General features: G+C 37.5%; 1 protein-coding gene across 5 annotated transcripts in view; it reads right to left on the bottom strand.

Moving 5' to 3' along the window:
• The window catches only part of MYO3A (myosin IIIA), a 243192-nt gene that overhangs the window by 14084 nt on the left and 208394 nt on the right, over window positions 1-20714 (bottom strand). The gene's annotated exons all lie outside the window — the stretch shown is intronic.

The following is a 20714-nucleotide window of genomic DNA, read 5'->3' on the forward strand; positions in this document are numbered from 1 at the left end:
TTAAAAAAAGGAGTATTATGCCAATTATTTAAAGAAGAGTTAATACCTATTTTTCTTAAACTATTCCAAAAAATAGAAAAGGAAGGAAAACCTCCAAATTCATTCTATGAGGCCAGCATTACCCTGATACCCAAACTAGATAAAGACATCACAAATGAAAAGAACTACAGGCCAATTATCTCTGATGAACACAGATGTAAAAATCCTCAACAAAATACTATCAGACTGAATCCAACAATACAGTAAAAAAATAATTCACCACGATCAACTGGGATTTATTCCTGGGCTGTAAGGGTGGTTCAATATTCACAAATCAATCGCTGCGATACGTCACATCAATAAAAGCAAGTATAAGAACCATATAATGATTTCAATAGATGCAGAAAGAGCATTTGACCAAGTACAGCATCGATTCATGATAAAAACTCTCAACTAAGTAGGTTTAGAGGGAGCATATTCTTAATGTAACAATGGTCACATATAAAAAATCCACAGCTAATATCATCCTCAATGGGGAAAAAGTGAGCTTTTCCTCTAAGATCAGGAACAAGACAAGGATGTCCATTCTCACCACTGCTGTTCAACATAGTACTGCAAGTCCTAGCCACAGCAACCAGACAACAAAAAGAAATAAAAGGCATCCAAACTGGCAAAAGAGAAGTAAAACTTTCACTACTTCCAGATGACAGGATACTCTCTGTACAAAACCTGAAAGACTCACCAAAAAAATGCTAGAACTGACAAACGAATTCAGTAAAGTTTCAGGATACAAATCAATGTACAGAAATCTGTTGCATTTCTGTACACCAATGATGAAGCAGCAGAAAGAGAAATTAATAGAAATCAATCCCATTTACGATTGCACTAAAACTAATAAGATACCTAGGGATAAACCTAAACAAAGAGGTAAAAGACTTGTACTCTGAAAATTATAAAACAGTGATGAAAGAAACTGAGGAGAACACACAAAAAATGGAAAGACATTCCATGCTCATGGATTAGAAGAACAAATATTGTTAAAATGTCTACTATCGAAAGCAATCTACACATTTAATTCAATCTCTATCAAAATACCAATAGAATTTTTCACAGACCTAGAACAAATAATCCTAAAACTTGTATGGAACTACAAAAGACCCTGAAGAGTCAAAGCAACCTTGAAAAAGAAAAGCAAAGTCAGAGGCATCACAATTATAGACTTCAAGTTATCTTACAAAGCTGTAGTAATCAAAACAGTATGGTACTGGCACAAAACCAGACACATAGATCAATGGAACCCAGAATTATAGGGTCATTTAATCTTTGACAAAGCAGGAAAGAGTACTCAATGGGAAAAAGATGGGAGAAGATATTTGCAAGTGACATATCTGATAAAGAGTTAGTATCCAAAATATATCTAAAACTCAACACCCCACAAATGAATAATCCAATTAAAAATGGGCAGAAGACATGAATAGACATTTTCCCTAAGAAGACATACAGACGGCCAACAGACACACGAAAAGATGCTCAACATCACTTACCATCGGGGAAATGCAAATCAAAACTACAATGAGATATCACCTCATACCTATCAGAATGGCTAAAATCAACAACACAAGAAACAGCAGGTGTTAATGAGCATGTGGGGAAAGGAGAAAAGAGAAAGGAGAACTTTCTTGCCCCGTTGGTGACAATGCAAACTGGTGTAGCTGCTCTGGAAAACAGTATAGCGTTCCCTCAGGAAGTTACAAATAGAACTACCCTACCATCCAGCAATTGCACTACTGGGTATTTACTGAAAGAATGCAAAAATACAAATTCAAAGGGACACATGCGCCCCCTGATGCTTATAGCAGCATTATTTACAATAACCAGATTATGGAAACAACCAAGTGTACATTGATAGACAAATGGATAAAGATATCTTTCTATATCTATATCTAGATAGGTATAGATTTAATTGACTACTACTCAGCCATAAAAAGGAATGAAATCTTGCCATTTGCAATAATATGAGTGGAACTAGAGAGTATTATGCTAAGCAAAATAAGTCATTCAGAGAAAGACAAATACCATATTATTTCACTTACATTGGAGTTTAAGAAACAAAACAAATGATAAGAGGAAAAAAGAGAGAGAGAGAGAAAGACAAACCAAGAAATGGATTCTTAACTATACAGAACAAACTGATGGTTACCAGAGGGGAGGGTGGGAGGGGTGAAATAGGTGATGGGGATTAAGAAGTGCACTTGTGATGAGCACCAGGTGCTGTATGGAAGTGTTGAATCACTATATTGTACCCCTGAAATTAATAGTATGCTGTATGGCAACACGAATTTAAATAAAAACTTTAAAAAGGGGCATTATACCAATAGAATCTTGCTGTGATTCCCCCAACCACCAGCCTTACACAGTGACCCATCCGTCTAAGCACTGCACATTCTCCACTTCAAGGACCATCTCCTATGTTACGCCCAAACAAGAATACAGCTCATTTTCAGGCTTGACTCCCTTATAAATGTAGAACCTCAAACTATTCGAATTTTCAGACCTAACTTTAAAAACCCTTACCAAGAGAGAATAGTTTGTTGTCTTTTTCTACTCTGTCAGTATAGCCAAATTCTCAAAGCCGTAGCAACATCATCAGAGCTTCTGACGATCTGTATACTTGGCTTCACATTTATAGAGCTAATGAGCCTCTCCTGAAGTATTTCTGTCTGTTTTGACCACTGCATCCCCTGATTGCACTTGTGCAGAAATGTCCGTTCAATGGATAGGTCAGAATCAGGGTGGGAGTAGAGTATGGGTGCTTATTGGAGAATGACTTATATTCAACATACACCTGAGCATACATTTCTTAGCTGGACTTAAAGGCAGTTATAGATCATTATGTCGTATAATACAGGGGTAGGAATGATTCCTAATCTAGATGTAGAAACACAGAGAAACTGAATTTCTCCAAACTATGCTAACCAAATCAAGTCAAACAGAATCAAATCAATGAATATCTATACTATGTGTTAACAGCCGTGACTGGTAGTGCCGATCAGTTTTAACTGGGATAGAGACTCACACAGATGTCTACCTTCCTAGTCTCATGCCCAATGTACTAGGTGAACCTACAGCATTCATATTCTCACATAATCCAGCTCATTCATTTCAAGATCTATGGGAAATTGCTGGATGACACAGATCAGCTAGCTGTGAGTATTTCAGAGAGATGTAATGCATGGAGCAATCAGAGAAACATGAAATGTTACATATGACAACCAGACGTTCCTGTTCTCTTTCAAATAAGACAAAACAACACGAAATCTTTGTTAATGAGACCATGCTAATAGAGATTAGTAATAGACTAGAAGAGTGAAACCATTCTCCAACCAAACTCTGCACATTATTTCTGCATCACCTTCTGTTCTCTCTTTCCCTTCTTCTTCACAGGAATAGACAGAGGAGGTGGAGGGAATGCAAATATCTGAGCCCTGTCTGATCCTGTCCTAGACTGTCCCAGGCACAAGGAAAGACAGTAAAAGCTGGATTCTTGCCACCACTTCAAGTGATGGTCTTTTTATTTTTTTCTTTCTCTTTGCTAATCATCTCTCTCAGTGCTGATTAAAAAGCTTCCATGGCTCTTGCAAAGTCTTACCATTTTAAAATGTATTGGTGATATCCACTTATATTATTCATTTGAGTCTGAATGGCAAAAAACATAAAAATATAGTATGGGGTTATTATGTTTTTAGAAGCATGAAACTGATCTGTGACTACATTGTAACTTGACTTTAATGTTATTTAGAGTCCGAATTGAAATATCAGAGGATTACTATTGTAACAGAAATTAATCAAACTGAAGGTGGCAAAAAATCTGAATAAGTGCCAGGGGAGTGGAAAACAAAACAGATTCTGGGAATAAACAGAGTCTTGCTCTTAGCTCCATTGTCTCACCAAATGTTCCCCATTCAATCTGATTTCTATTACCAAAACTATTGAAACTGCCTTCTAGAAAGTCAAGGGTGACCACTCTATTGACAAATACAAAGGCCCTTTATCTGTCCCTCTATGGCTGACTTCTTCATCATTTAACATTATTGACCATCCCTGGCCTTCATGGCTGAGGATGAGGTTTCTGAAGAGGACACCCCTTCTCTTATTTACCACTGTATTCCTGGCACATGAGGAAGTGCTCGACAGATAGGTCCTTAAGAAAATTTTGCTGGATGAGTAAATAATCGCTTTGCCTCCTAGACTGAATCGCTCCCCTCTTTGTTTCTTGAGTTTCCCACAGGGTACTCAATACTGATGACTGTCTGATACCCAGCTCATGTTGGGTGTTCTCACCCTGTCAGAGCTCCTGCCCCAATTTCTCATCTCCTATTCAGTACTTCCATCTCAAACTCTCAGGCTCAAATGAACCGGTGGTCACTTTTCTTCTCCATCTAGGATTCTGTATACCACAAGCTTAATGGCCTGGCACCATTGTTTCTGCAGCTCTCCCCCCAACCCCAGCAAATACTGATACCACCTTTGCCTTATCCCTCTTGTTCCTTTCCTATAAACAGACCATCATCAATCAACTTCTGTCATTTTTTTGATACATTTTTTGACATGTCTAATATTCACCCACAATTTCTTCTTGTCTACCATTGCTACCACTCTGGGCTAAGCTTCTCATTTAATAATTGTGGCAGAGTCTTAATCTGTTCTCCATGCTTCATCTCACAAATGAAGACCAGACTTCTCTTCCTTAAATATCATGTTAATTACGAAGTTTCATTTCCCAGAAATTTATGATGCTTTTTTTGCTTCTTTGATTAAGGCTAAACTTCTCCTAATTCCAGATTACTTACAATCTCAGCAGTTCCGATTTTATCACCCGCTTCTCCCCAGCACGAACTATCTCCTCTGGTCGACTTACCTCACTGGAACCTGACACACCATGTTTATAGCTATCACTCTGCTTATTTTAATCTTCTCATAGAAAAGCTTTCCACAGCCTCACTGAAATCTGAAGTATGCTTCCAGTGCCTGTCTCCAGTGCTAGCTCTTCCAAGAAGCTCTCACCTACCGTCCAGTGATTCCCCCTCTCAGGGAATACCAATAGTACTTACAGGCTGTATAGATCATTTGGAATGTCCCCTCAAAATTCATATGTTGAAGACGTAACCCCCAGTACTTCATTTAGAGAAAAGGTCTCTGAAGGGATGTGACAAGGGTGGGCCCTAATCCAATATGACCGCGTCCTTGTAAGAGGAGGTTACGACACAGACTCACAACAGAAGGAAGACCATGTAAGATATGGAGAAGACAGCCATCCAGAAACCAATGAGAGTGGCCTCAGAAGAAACCAACCTTGCCAACACATTGATCTTGGATTTCTTGTCTCCAGAACTATGAGGAAATAAATTTGTTGTTTAAGCCACCCAGTCTGTGGAATGCTGTTATGCAGCCCTAAGCAAAACATAAAATATCACTACTTTTACCTGTGGTTTTCTTTTTCCTTTTTTTTTTTTTTTTTTTTTTTATAGTGGTGCCATAGGTTTTTGGGTGGTGGAGATCATGACTTAGGTTTTGATGTCTTCCTGCCTTTCATGGTTGTTCTGCAAGTGGTAGGTATTTGGAGATGCTAAGAGATTAGATGGATTCCATTCTACCTTATTAGAGACACAGTGGAAATTGAATTTTGTTAACTGAATCACCATTGGCACTGTTCAGAAAAATAATTCCTGATGCTTTAAAGACAAGTGCAAATAGGGGAGTGAAGAAAACTCTGGAAAGAGAACCCAGAGGGCTTCAGGAACAATCCAGGGGTACAAATGTCATAACTAAAATTCAGAAGTCATTAAAAAGTAGACATATTTGGCTATGAAAAATAGATAAAAGCGTTAATATGGCAACAAAGTCAGAAGACACATGATAGATTTGGAAAACTATATTTACAACACAGATGAGAAATCAAGGGATGGTATTTCTTTTTTTTTTTTAATTTTTTTAATTTATTTTTGGGACAGAGAGAGAGAGCACGAACGGGGAAGGGGCAGAGAGAGAGGGAGACACAGAATCGGAAACAGGCTCCAGGCTCCGAGCCATCAGCCCAGAGCCCGACGCGGGGCTCGAACCCACGGACCGTGAGATCGTGACCTGGCTGAAGTCGGACGCTCAACCGACTGCACCACCCAGGCGCCCCTAGGGGGATGGTATTTCTAATACATGAAAGTGCTACAAAATGACTACAAAAATACAGACCAACAGAAAAAAGGGCAAACGAGTTAAACAGGAAATACAGGATGAACAAATCCAAAAAGACAGTAAGTACTAGAAGACAAGGAAATAGAAATTAAAATAATGACAACATATCATTTTACTTCAGGTACATTAGCAAAGATTAAAAAGAACGAGAACAGTACTGAACCAGATGTCAGAAAAAGTATGTTCTCACAAAGTGTTGGAAGAAATGTCAACTGTTAGGGCCTTTTGGGAAAGCAGTTTATCAGAACCAAACATACCTTTCAACTCAAGAATCCTACCCAGGAACTTACCCACAAAACTAAAATCCTGGCATACAAGGGCATTTTCAGAGATGTAACATTTCTCACAGTGGCAAAAAGCTGAAACAAAGTGAATCTCTAACAATAGAGCAAAGCTTATATAAATCATGTTATCCACACATGCAATATTATATTGCCAGTAATGAATTATAGCTCTTCTGGCTGATGTGCAGGGATTCCTGCTAAGGAATTGAAGAAAAGCAAGGTGTATAAGTATTTCTATTATGATCCTATTTATGTAAAAACAATGCATGTGTATGTGTGTGTAAATACATGTATACAGATCTGCAAAAGCTATGAAAGAATACATGCTTTATAATAAAGGTCCCCTTGAGGGGGAAGTAGTGTGGGCTAGGGAGAGAGAAAAGGGGGAAGGAAACAGAAAAAAAAAACTTTTAGTTTTTTTACACTTCATTTATGTAAAATTATAACTATGCACATGGGTGTGTGTATATTATCGAGATAAAAAATGTCAAAATGAGTTGAATTTTCAGAATTTTTGTTTAATTCTTATACCTTGCAGTATCTGCTCTAATGTTAGTTCATTGACTTTTTTTCCTTCACCAGGATAATCTGAAGGAGAGGGCTGAATGTTCTTAAAAAGGTGTCTCACTTAAGATATTGCCATGCAAAGTGGGTAGCCAGTAAGTGAAAATTATTGATGAGTGTGTTCAACAGGGTCTGATTGAATTCAAATTAAATTTCCCCAGAATGTTTTGTATTTTTGAAGAGCAAACTTCCCATGAGCTTATCAGCATACAAATATTCCAGAAAGGCAAGCTGATTTTGCCCTCTAAATTTTTGTTCTTTTAGGGGGAGTACAAACACTGTCTGCTAACGTCATTCTAACCCCTTAATTACAAAAGTGACATAAACATTTGTAATCCCAAATTAGCAGCAGCATATCAATGTTGGCAGTAGCAAAATTAGGTTTGTGACTCTTTTGTGTGATGTGCATGATAAATATTAGCTTGTAAAGGTTATTGCTATATTAAATAGCCAGAAGGTAAAGTATTTATTTGTATTATAGTTCTGTTAATAATTTAGGTGTTTTAGTTCACGGAGAATGCACATTTCTTTGAATAAGGAAAGGACAAACAGCTCAACATTTTTCATTTGGAAGAAAGCATAAAACTCATTGGTAATATTTGCTTTAGAAAGCTGTATCTCAGTATTATTCTTATTTTAATGATAATTAACTATTTTACTTAAGTATGCATTCAGAGTATAATCTGTGTGTCATGTCTAAATCAGATATTAGCAGAACAGAAATGCCCTTATATGGTATTGTAGTTTCTGCTTTAAGAAGTCAAGTTTTTAGGGTTTTTTTTTGTAAATTTCCACATACTGCTGACAGTCTGTGAACTTTAAGGAATATATTTTTATATTTATATTTGTATTTATATTTATATAGTTGACCTACAGGAAATCTTAAAAGGGAGGAATATTCATTGCTGAATGTTAAGGGCAGGATTCACACAGTCAGGGTTGCAACTTGCCTTCCAGAAGTTTCTGTTTCTGCCTTTCCTCTCATTTGACCTTTGGCCAGTCTAGCCAGTATGGAAGAGACTGGATACAGGTTTTGAACTTGTGTGCCAGTTCAGTTCCATACTGCTCCTCTCTGCCTTGCACTGCTCGTGCTCTGAGCTCCTGGAGCCACTTTCATGTCTCATGGTTACCCTGCATTTGGCTACTTGCTTTGCTCTATGGTCTATCTGTGTTCTCTGGAGTCTACCTGGTGAAGGGTTGTAAGATAGGTGCTTCTCCTACTCTGAGTTGTCCTTAACACTTTGGGGATGCCTTACCATTCACTGGATCTGACTCACAGGCTTCCTCTGACCTTCTCAATAGGCAGCTATGGGCCCCTGTCCCCATGTGGGACTGCTTAAGCCATTCCTTTGGCTCCTTCTCTACCAACCAAACACTGATGCCCTAGAGGCAACTTACACCTGTACTTGTTCTGTAGGTCATGGGCTTTTAAGCTTTTTGCCACTCTCTGATTTGGGCATATTGCACAAATATCCAGAACCTTTAAAACTGAGCCTTTACTTTTTATTTTTTTTAATTTATTTTTATTTTTTTAATAAAAAAATAAATAAATAAAAAATAAATAAATAAAAAATAAATAAATAAAATAAATAAAAAAAAGAGACTCTTTTTAAGAGTCTCTTATGCTTTGGCTCTCTCCCACTCTAACCTCTCTTTTTTTTTTTTTCCTTTCCCTCCCCCATGGGTTCCTGTTAAGTTTCTCAGGATCCACATAAGAGTGAAACCATATGGTATCTGTCTTTCTCTGTATGGTTTATTTCACTTAGCATCACACTCTCCAGTTCCATCCATGTTGCTACAAAGGGCCATATTTCATTCTTTCTCATTGCCACGTAGTACTCCATTGTGTATATAAACCACAATTTCTTTATCCATTCATCAGTTGAGCCTTTACTTCTAAATTATACTTCTAGGTTTAGGTAAGGTGCTGCCCCCAGCCTGTCCCTCGTGTCTCTTTTAGTTATGCTACAGGAGAAACAGAGGAGAATTAAGTAGCTCTGTTTGTAGGTGGACCGAGGTACATGCCCTCTAGATTACCATTTGTCTCCCGGACACAATCACTACATATCTGCTGTGTAGTGCTGGCATGTTTGTTGGGCTGAGGTCTTGGACTAGTCCTCAAAGACCAGTTTGTTCTAGTTACCAGGCTGGTTATGTTCTTACTCCCAGCCATCTTGCATACTCATGCACCATCATCAAACCAGAGTGCCCTGACAGAGGCAAATGAGAGTACACACAGTGGTGCTGAGGGAGTCTTGAGAGTGCCTTCTTTGTTAGGGATGGTGAACTGTCATGCTGAACTGGCAGCATGTGTCCTGTGTTTGGCCACAGGGCTATGGAGATGGTCAGACACCAAAATATACACTTCCTTGCCTGGAGAAGGGCATTGGAGGCCCCATAATGACATCTTGGTTATTTTTCAAGATCATATTGATCTTAACCCATCTGAAAAATACTTAAGTATATAGCCTGAGGTGAAACCTATGTTAATTTTCCTCAAGACAGCCACATTTGAGAAAATTATTCATTGTTCGTAGTCACTTTCTCAGATTGGCCTTTTGAAAACAGAATAGAAGGACATTATCTGATTTTAAACAGGCAACCTTTAGTTGCCTTCTGCTCCTACTTTATAACACACATTAGGTGGTTCCTATGAAGATGAGGGGAAATACACTATTTTTAATGTCATTATTCCTTACTGGAGCATGTCAAGGAAGCAAGGAGCATGGCTGGAGGAAATGTCAAGCAAGCTTTCAGCGACTCAAGACAGCCTGGGAACAAAGATGACATACCTGGAGGTGACGTTCTCGTCTTACCGCACGTGGCTGTGGAAGCTCTGTACCAGGCTGCAGTCACATTATTCAGATTCCTAATTTTATACAGAACTGGACTCTGAAGGTAGAAGTCAATGAAAGATGGAGAGGGCCCACTCTACCCGCGGTTGCTTACTCAGCCAGTCCACTCAGCTTTTCTAGAGCTTTTCACGTAGGTGCTCTTGTCAATGAACCACCTCACACGGTGGAAGATTAAGCTGATTATTTACAGTGTTCAAATTCCAGTTCTGTAATATTTCATCCTGTAGTTGGATTAGCTAGCAGTTTTCCAAGGTTGTTCTTTGAGAAATGAATTTTTAGGACTGTTAATATTCCATCTATGAATGTGTCATTACTTATTAATAATTTTCTTATGGCCTCATTTTATTTTTTGCCATGTACATAAATTTTTCTTTTTCAGTTCTGATTATTTCCTTAGGCTGTAAGTCCTAATAAGTGGGTTTACTGGGTCAATGATACAAACTATTTCCATTTTTTTGTGTTGCCAAATCACTTTACATGAAACCTGGACTCTGCGGTCTTACCATTAGTGTTTGAGAATAGTTACGTTGGCACATTCTCATCACTGTTAAATGTTTTTTCATCCTTGACATTTTGAGGAGTAAAAAATAGTAATTTTGTTGTAATTTGTATTTTTATTTCTAGGGTAGTCATCTATAGGTTTAGGTGGCATTTGCATTTGTTCTTCTATAAATAAATCAATGTCTTGTGCCCAATTTTCCATTGGGGGGTGTTAACGTTTTTCCTAATTATTTGTAAGAGCCTTTAGTGCATTACACATGCTAACCCTTTTCCATTTGTTCTAAGGTTTTTACCCAGTTTGTATTTAGTTAACTTCTAATGCTTTCTAATCTCTGGAAGGTTTAAATGTTTACGCAGTCCAAAGCTATCACATCTTTTCTCTGTAATTCCTTTTATTACTTCTTATGTTTTATCCTTTTCTAAGAAGAGATTGTGAAACCATCATCTGGTTGCTTTTGGTTTATTTCTTACAATGAAATCATTAATATATGTGGGAAATATTTGGGTGCTCAGCTTAATGTAAGATTATCTTATTTCTTCTCTCCAAATTAGAAAACAATTAAGCATTATTCATCTATTTCTTATTGTTTTGGTTTTTGTGGCAGGGTTTTATAGATACTAGGGTCAATTGTAGGGGTATCCTGTCTGTCTTATTAATATGTAGTTGATTTTTATAACAGAAGCATATGATTTTAATTATTGTAGCTCCATAGTATTCATTTTTCTATCTAATAGAGAAAGTCCTCATTTCTAATTATTCTTTTTTCCTGAAATTTACAAATGATCTTTAGGGACATTTTCTTAAGTTCTAAAGAAAATCTCATACAGATTGCATGAGGGTTTCTTTTTAAACCTTGAAATTAATTTTAGAAGTCATGTTTACATTATTTCCAGAGAGCTCTTTTTTCCATTATACACTTTTATGGGAAAGAATGCCCACATATCTATATATCCTTGCTGAATTCTATTGTTAGTACCAATCATTTTGGTTCATTCTTTGCATTTTTAAGATCAAAATTCATGTTGTCTACTAATGCCTTTACACCTTATCTTCTTGTTTTCAATAGTTATGCTTTTGTAGAAACTTCTGTTTTGCTGTCTTGTTCCATCAGGTAGAAATTCCCAAATAATGTAAAAAAGTGTCACTAGAATACTTATCTTAATCTCACTTTCTAATGGAACTGCTTCCAGTGTTTTACAGCTAACAATGATGTTGACAATTGGCTTAGGAAATATATCTTTATATTATTAAAGAATTTCCTTCTATTTTTAATTTAGTGAGAGCTCTGCTTTTCATCAGGACCAGGTGTTATTTTTTTGAAAAGTGCTTCAGCATTTATCTAGATGACTTTTTTCTTTTGACCTTTTGATATTGTGTTACATTAATATGTTCTATTTGGAGAGTCTTTTAATGTAATATTGCACTCAGTTAGTTAGTACTGCATTTAGGAGTGTTACCTCTAAATCTCTGAGATTGACTCAATGCTAAATTCCCTCTTTTCCTCTCTCCCTTTTTCCTGCCCGCCCCCCCCCCCCCCCCAGTGCTCCCTTCCTTCCTTCCTAAAATGTTATTTGTCAGACTTTGGTTTCAGGGTACATGGCCTTCATAAAATAGGTAACTTTCTATATTATTCCTTGTTTCTTAAACAGATTGCATATTATGGGAATTATCTGTCCAAGAACTTTAAATGCAATTGCATAAATTACTCAGGTTCTTGTCAACTTTTCCTTTATAGACACATATCATCATATTGGCTAATTTCTTTTTCAAAATTTATGTTTCAGCCCCAGATTGTGTTTGTGAAATTGACTGCATTGAGTATGATAAGATTTTAGTATTATCAACTGTATTTGTTGTAATCTCTTATTTCTAAGTTTTTTGGTGGATTCTTTTTTAAGTAATTAATTAGGAATTTATTTTGTTGTTTTATTTTCAAAAAAACATTATCCTAGTTTCACTGAGATATTTGGTGTATTTTGTCTTATTGTAATTATTTTTTTTTTTGTTTTTTCCTGGTGTTGAAGAACATCTAATTTTCCTTAAAAATTTCTCAACTTACATTCTTTTTTCATTATTTTCTCTCAATTAATAATGAAAACATGTAATGATTTGAATTTTCCTATGAGCATAGGCCTGGCTGCCTCCCATTCATCATTTTTATATGTGACTATTCTCATTTTTATTAATTCAAAATAATTTATAGTTCTAATTATAATTTATTTACTTCAGATTATCTTATTGATTTTTAATTTGCTGATCTGTGGTTTTCAATTCTATCTCAATTGCATTATGGTCAGAAAGTGTAATCTGGTTCAGTTATGATTTGGGGGAGTTTGTGGACTGGCCAGTATGTCTAGTTATAAGAAAAAAATTTTAGGGTTGCCTGGGTGGCTCAGTCGGTTAAGCGTCTTCCTTTGGCTCAGGTCATGATCTCCCAGTTTGTGACTTTGAACCCTGCATCGGACTCTGTGCTGACAGCTTGGAACCTGGAGCCTGCTTCAGATTCTGAGTCTCCCTGTCTCTCTGCCCCTCCCCTGCTCACTTGTGTGCTCTCTCTCTCTCTCTCTCTCTCTCTCTCAAAAGTAAATAAACATTAAAAACATTTTTTAAAAAAATTTTAAAAATTTAAAATACATTAGATACTTGAAAAAAGTTATTTTCTCTATAGGATATGAAATTATAAATATATTATACATGAACTTACCTTGTTGATTATACTACTGTATTAACTATGCTATATAATTTCTCTTTGAATTGATCTCAAGTAGCTAAGTAATATGATGTCAAAATATGTAAAGAAAAAACTCAGTTTCTAGTGCTGCTATTATTGGTCTTTTTGTGTGCATTTTAATCAAAACTTTAATGGGAAGTTGAGGGGGGGATTACATTGTTCATTACTCTCCTGCTTCCATGTTAGCTCCATGTTCTTCCTAGTTTAGAATAGGTACAGAGTATGGAATGAGGAGAAATAATTTGAGTGTAGAAAAGTGTAGCTGTTTCCATTGAAGGCTTCTAGGTCAAGTATTTTGTCTGAACTAATTCAGTTAACTCATCAAAAATCCACACTTCAGAGCGTAAACTTATGTAAGATAAACTATTTAATATGATCAGTGTTTAATATGTAGTTAAATACTGAAAATAAATGATTCTTGCTGAATTGTAAGATTGTAAATAAAATCATTTAATTTTATATACTGAGTTTTTTTCTTAAGAGACCTGGAGAGTTGGTATTACTTCTTATAAAGAACGAGGAATAGCAAATGAATTCAGGTAGGTAAGTGTTAGGTGGGAAGCAATACAACTTTTGAAATCTCTTTACCTTCTACTCTTAACAAAAAAAATAATACTATAAAATATATAACCCAGCATCATTTGAACTACCTGGCTTTCACATGAATGTAAGCATGTTTGTAGATGCAGGAGGACATCTATTCTTGGATAGTTTGCAAAATGCATTTCTAGGTGCCAGCATTAAATGGCAAGATGACAGGCAGTCCTTAAAAATAAAGCAGATCAAACCTACATCATAGTAACTGAAAATATAAAGCATTATTGCCTGGATCTAAATGCCATAAAAATTTAGAAATAAGTGGAAAATTGTAAGTTTTGTCCCCCCTGACATTTACTCTGAAAGCAACATAAAAGCATTTGTATTTTATCCACTGTTTTGTGTGCAAGGGGCAGCTTTGATCTAGTGTTGAATTTTCTGTTGATATTACGTAGATGAAGCATGGGAATTACAATAGCATTCTTATTTGTTAACCTTGCAACCCATTAAAAAATTACAGCCTGTTGGATAGTCATAGCTTCTTTGTAAAAGGAGGGAAAGAGAATATGCTTTTGTGTTACCCGAATTTATTTGTCCTAGAATTAATCTTTTTTCTTCTCTTCACAGTGGTCAAAACAAATCGCCAGGTGTACCATAATTAAGAAGAAAAACATCCCCCCCCCCCACCACACTATTCAGGGAGTAATAATGCAATGTCATTGTATACTTATGAATACAAAAGCATTTATTAGGATCTATGACCCAACGGCCATGCTCCAGTTACACATATCCTACACTACATTTCTCTCAACAAAAATGCAGGTACAATTAGCTCATATCAGTTTCAATTTATTACAACTGTTATCAAAACAAAGATATAAAATAAGTAGTTCATGTGCTTACCTTATTTTATTTTTAAACTTCATAACTAGATGCTCAGTTTTCATTTGGACATTATTTTACCTCGACACTTGTGCACATTAAAAAGATACGTCTCCCAGAAAAAGAAACCTTGCAGAATAAGGTTAGAGCTTGTTAGAATTAATTTGAAAAACTTAATTATCTTCCTGGACTACCCATGTTTTCTAGGGCTTTCTTTAGAATAGGTAAGAAGTTTCCCCAGCTATTTTATATAATCCACCTACAGCTTACTGAGTTCTTACAACAGAGTTCGGTGTAGCAAATAGTTGAAGGTGCCTATGGATTTGTGAGAATCGTGAGAGAATTAAAATTTCAGATGACTCTTAGCCCTATTTTAATGATGGAGTTATTTGTAAATGAGCTTGATTTTGTTTTCCCAAGTGAAATTTTTCATGGGGCGGGGCATGGTTTGCCATGAAGGTCAGTACTGTAGGGGTGGCCTGCTGAACCTAAACTAAGAGCGCATCAGCTAAATCTGCCTCCACAGGTGAGGGCAGCTGCTTGGACTGCAAGGTGCCAAATTCGGGGGTTGGTTATCCTGTTGGTCTAAGGAGACAGGTCTTCTATATATTATAAGAACTTTTTTTCTTTCTGACTGGAGGAGTTTAAAATCAGATAATATACACAAATCCGTGAACATTTAAAGAATGTAATGTGGGGTGCCTGGGTGGCTCAGTCGGTTAAACTGTTGACTCTTGATTTTGGCTCAGGTCACGATCTCATGGTTCGTGAGTTCAAGCCCCACGCTGGGCTCTGCGCTGACAGTGTGGAGCCTGCTTGGGATTCTCTCTCTCTCCCTCTTTCTCTGTTTCCTCCCTGCCTTGTGCTCTCTCTCTCTCTCTCAAAATAAATAAATAAACTTAAAAAAAAAAATAAAGAATGTAATGTTACATTTTTTTGTTTTTATAAAAACCATACTTTCCAAATTTTCACTCCTCTGGTCACTATAGTTTGTTCCACTGTAATTCAAGGAGGAAATTAAACAGCTTTCTGGCCAATTAATAAGCAGTTACTGAATGTCTACTGTGTGATGAAGGTATGCTAGGGTAACAGAAAAATGAGTGCACAGTAGCATATGACATGGCATAGGGTTGAAAATCTCTTTGAGGAGGAAAACACTAATCGACACCAAATAACTCTGAAGTTAAATAAGTACATGCTGACTTATTTAACTGATAATCTACTTCCTCCAAGTGTGCACCTGCCTACCTGTGTGAACTTTGTGATGCCTGAAGGTGTATGAAGATAACTGAGAAAATCACTAGAGCTGGAGGAATAGGGAATGGGTGGCAGGAATTCCTGGTTTAAATGTGGTTAGGAGGGGGACGTTTGGGTGGTTCAGTCAGCTAAGCGTCCAACTTCAGTTCAGGTCAGATCTTGGGGCCTGTGGGTTTGAGCCCCATGTTGGGCTCTGTGTGGACAGCTCAGAGCCTGGAGCCTGCTGCGGATTCTGTGTCTCCCTCTCTCTCTGCCCCTCTTCTGCTTGTGCTCTGTCTCCCTCTCTCTCAAAAGTAAACAAACATTAAAAAAATAAATGTAGCTAGGAGATTGGCAAACTTGTGCTGTTTTATAAAGAAAACAAGAGTCCAAAACTTAGGTTGGAGTTTTCCTATCCTGAGGTGAGACAAGCCCATCCAAAGGTACAATGAAATGGATCTAGAACCATTGTAGGGATTAAATACTGACCAAGCAATATCTGGCTCAGTGTGTGACCTCAGTTGGAATTCTTTATATTTTCCATAAACTTTCATAGACTAGTCAAGAAATTTTTTAAACTTGCAGAGATCACTAAAATATACAAACACAGACTATACCCAATGATAAAGCCTAGCAGATGTTGTGAGTGTAATCTCCCAAAATGCAGCACAATGAACATTTGCATCCCCTTTTCCATTTGTATCTATTCTAATATTAAAAAAACTCTGGGGAGTTTAGTAAGTAATTCCTAATGCATAGGAAATTCAGTGGAGACTTTATAATTCTCTTCTTGTTCGGTCAGTATCATTCTACACAACACCCTAAAAACTTTCTTACTGGGGCTTCTAAGGTGCTAGGCTCCGTGGTGTTCTTCCCAGCTCTCTGGTTGCTCCTCTTTGCTGGTTCCTGTCTCCCTGATCTGTATGTGTCTGAACTCTTGCTCTAGACTTTCTTCTCTTGCGATTGGTGGACTTCCTGAATGATTTCACGGCTTCAGGTGCTACGCACTTATCCACCTGTCTGTTGACTAACCTCTGCTTCTGTTTACCTCCTCAGCCTCACTGCATCTGAACCACCATCATCTCTTGCTGGTCTTCCACGTTTATCCTTTGTGCTATCAAATTCTATCCCTACAATGCAATCCTAAGGATCTTTCAAAAATGCAGTTGTCTATAGCAGGGTTGAGTAACCACTGTACAACAATTCAGATGTACAAAAATGTAACCTGAGTTTCTTAAAACCAGACTTAATTTTTACCTCTTGGTGTTCGTTTCCATTTTCTACTGTTACATTATTTTTTATAAGTTTATTTATTTTGAGAAAGAGTGTGTGTGAGTGTGCAAGCAGGGTAGGGGTATAGAAAGAGGGAGAGAGAGACTCTGAAGCTGATAGTATGGAGTCTGATGTGGGGCTCAATCCCACGAACTGTGAGATCGTGACCTGAGCTGAAACCAAGTGTCAGATGCTTAACCGACTGAGTCACCCAGGTGCCCTTCTACTGTTAACGTTATTTTTAACAAATCCTAGTTAAACTCAGTCTCTTTCAATTTTCTTAATGTCTTATGAGTAAACTTAGTAATTTTAGGTTTCTGACACTCCTCTTTACTCCCTGGGGTCACATCTAGGTTGGGGTTGGCAGACTTTTACAGCCTCACGGTGTCAATGAAAATAGTCCATCTGCTCTGTAGTTATTCCCAGATTTTCATCAGCATCTGCTGAGAGTGACTGCTATCTAGTCTCTGGTCATTGGCATCTACTACTTCTGCCAATGTCCTCCCTTTCTCCTTGGTTCTGGGTTGTCAGGTCCACCCAGATCCTCTCGGTCCTCAGGCCACTTCACGCTCTCTTGCAGGCTCTTCCTCTGCTACTCTCAGGGACACAGGACAACTCAGATGTTTGCCAAGTTAGCCTTAAAGCAGTGGAGTATAATATGTAACCTCTCTACGTGTGTTCAAACAAAAACACGCTCCCTCTAAACCTGGGGTCAAAGAAATGTTACTGAATTACAATTCTCCCCCTAGAAGCTAAAAATTTATCTCTGATATTTTTCTTAGGTCCATTTAAAAACAAATAATCCAGTGAAGAAATGGGCAGAAAACATGAATAGACACTTCTCTAAAGAAGACATCCAGATGGCAAACAGGCACATGAAAAGATGCTCAATGTCACTCCTCATCAGGGAAATACAAATCAAAACCATACTCAGATATCACCTCACGCCAGTCAGAGTGGCTAAAATGAACAAATCAGGAGACTATAGATGCTGGAGAGGATGTGGAGAAATGGGAACCCTCTTGCACTGTTGGTGGGAATGCAAACTGGTGCGGCCACTCTGGAAAACAGTGTGGAGGTTCCTCAAAAAATTAAAAATAGACCTACCCTATGACTCAGCAATAGCACTGCTAGGAATTTACCCAAGGGATATAGGAGTGCTGATGCATAGGGGCACTTGTACCCCAATGTTTATAGCAACACTCTAAACAATAGCCAAATTATGGAAAGAGCCTAAATGTCCATCAACTGATGAATGGATAAAGAAATTATGGTTTATATACACAATAGAATACTACATGGCAATGAGAAAGAATGAAATACGGCCTTTTGTAGCAACGTGGATGGAACTGGAGAGTGTGATGCTAAGTGAAATAAGTCATACAGAGAAAGACAGATACCATATGTTTTCACTCTTATGTGGATCCTGAGAAACTTAACAGAAGTCCATGGGAGAGGGGAAGAAAAAAAAAAGAGGTTAGAGAGGGAGAGAGCCAAAGCATAAGAGACTCTTAAAAACTGAGAACAAACTGAGGGTAGATGGGGGGTGGGTGATGGGTATTGAGGAGGGCACCTGTTGGGATGAGCACTGGGTGTTGTATGGAAACCAGTTTGACAATAAATTTCATATTAAAAAAAATAAAAAAATAAAAAATGTCAGATTGAAGAATAAAGTGAACTAATTCGACTTTCTAATCATATTCTAACCATTTAGGTCTCTTCAAAGTCCCTGACAAAGCAATTTTGAGAAAGAAAAACAGAATTGGAAGCATTATACTTCCTAATTTCAAGCTGTATTATAAAGTTATAGTAATCAAAAAGAGTATGATATTGGCATAAAAACAGGCACCTAGACCAATGGAACAGAACAGAGAAACAAGAAATGAACCCAAGCATATGTTTTGATATGGGCACCTGAATACACAAAGGGGAAAAGGCAATTTCTTCAACAAATGGTGCTGGAGAAGCTGGATATCCACATACAAAAAGATGAAATTGGACTCATCTTGCATCACACAAAAATTCAGCTCAAAATGGATTAAAGACTTAAGCATAAAACCTGAATCCATAAAAATCCTCGAATACAACATAGGGAAAAGCTCTTTCACATTGGCTTTGGCAGTAAATTTTTGGACATGATAACAAAAGCACAGGAAAGTATATCAAAAAAGCTTCACTACAGCAAAGGAAACCATTAACAAAATAAAAAGGCAATGTATGGAATAGGAGAAAGTATTTGAAAACCATGTATCAGATAAAGAGTTAATATCAGATAAAGAGTTAATATCCACAATATATACAGGGAACTCACACAACTCAAGCAAAACAACAAGCCACCCCAATTTAAAAACTGACAAATGACCTGAAGTGACATTTTTCCAAAGAAGACATACAAATGGCCAATAGTATTTGAAAAGATGTTCAATATCACTAATCATCCAGAAAACGCAAATCAAAATCACAATGAGATTTTACTTCAACATCTGTTAGGATGGGTATTATTACAAAGGCAAGAGAAACACACATGGCTAGGATGTGGAGAAAGGGAACTTTTGTACATTGTTGGTGAAAATGTAAATTGGTACAGCCACTACAGAAAACAATATGGAGGTACCTCAAAAAATGAAAAGCAGAACTACCATATGATCCAGCAATCCCCCTTTGGATACATATCCAAAGGAAGTGAAATGAGTACCTCAAATAAGTATCTGTGTTCCCATGTTCACTGCAGCATTGTTCACAATAGCCAAGATATGAAAACAACCTAAATGTCCATCAACAGATGAATAAAGATGTCACACACACACACACACACACACATACACACACACACAGCTTCGTAGGAAGCTGCTACCCCTCCCCCACTCCTCCTTTCCCTTTAAGGACAGGGCTGAGCTGCTTACTCAGGGACACTGCCTGGTTTCCCTGGCTTCCCTGCACCACCAATACCTCACTGCCCCACATTTACCAGGGCTGCAGCACATATAACCAAGAGGGAAGCTGAAGTCCCCACCTTTCCCCTCTGCTTCCAACTGTCAGCAGGCCATGTGGGCCTGGGTCACAGGAGGCTGTCAAACTGATGGGCATCTGGGCTCTGACTTGTGAAGCTGCTTCTTAACATCAAGAGGTTCTGGGCCAGGGCCTGAGAGCAGTGGTGGTAGAAAGGGCAAGAGAGCCACTTTTTTTGTGTGTGGATAATTTATTGTCACATTAACTAACATATAGTGTATACAGTGTAGTCTTGGCTTCAGGAGTAGATTTCTGTGATTCATCACTTACATAACAAAACCCAGTGCTCATCCCAACAAGTGCCCTCCTCAATGCCCATCACCCATTTCTCCCACCCCCCAATCCCTCACCTCCATCAACCCTCAGTTTGTTCTCTGTATCTAAGAGTCTATTAAGGTATCAAAAATCTATAAAGAACTTACCAAACTTAACACCTGAAAAACAAATAATCCAGTGAAGAAACGGGTAGAAGACATGAATAGACACTTCTCCAAAGAAGATATCCAGATGGCCAACCAACACATGAAAAAAGGTACAACATGACTCATCATCAGGGAAATACAAGTCAAAACCACAATGAGATACCACCTCACACTGGTCAGAGTGGCTAAAAT

This window comes from Herpailurus yagouaroundi, unplaced genomic scaffold, assembly GCF_014898765.1.
Source record: "Herpailurus yagouaroundi ecotype Mexico unplaced genomic scaffold, PumYag 203, whole genome shotgun sequence".
Classification (NCBI taxonomy): domain Eukaryota; kingdom Metazoa; phylum Chordata; class Mammalia; order Carnivora; family Felidae; genus Herpailurus; species Herpailurus yagouaroundi.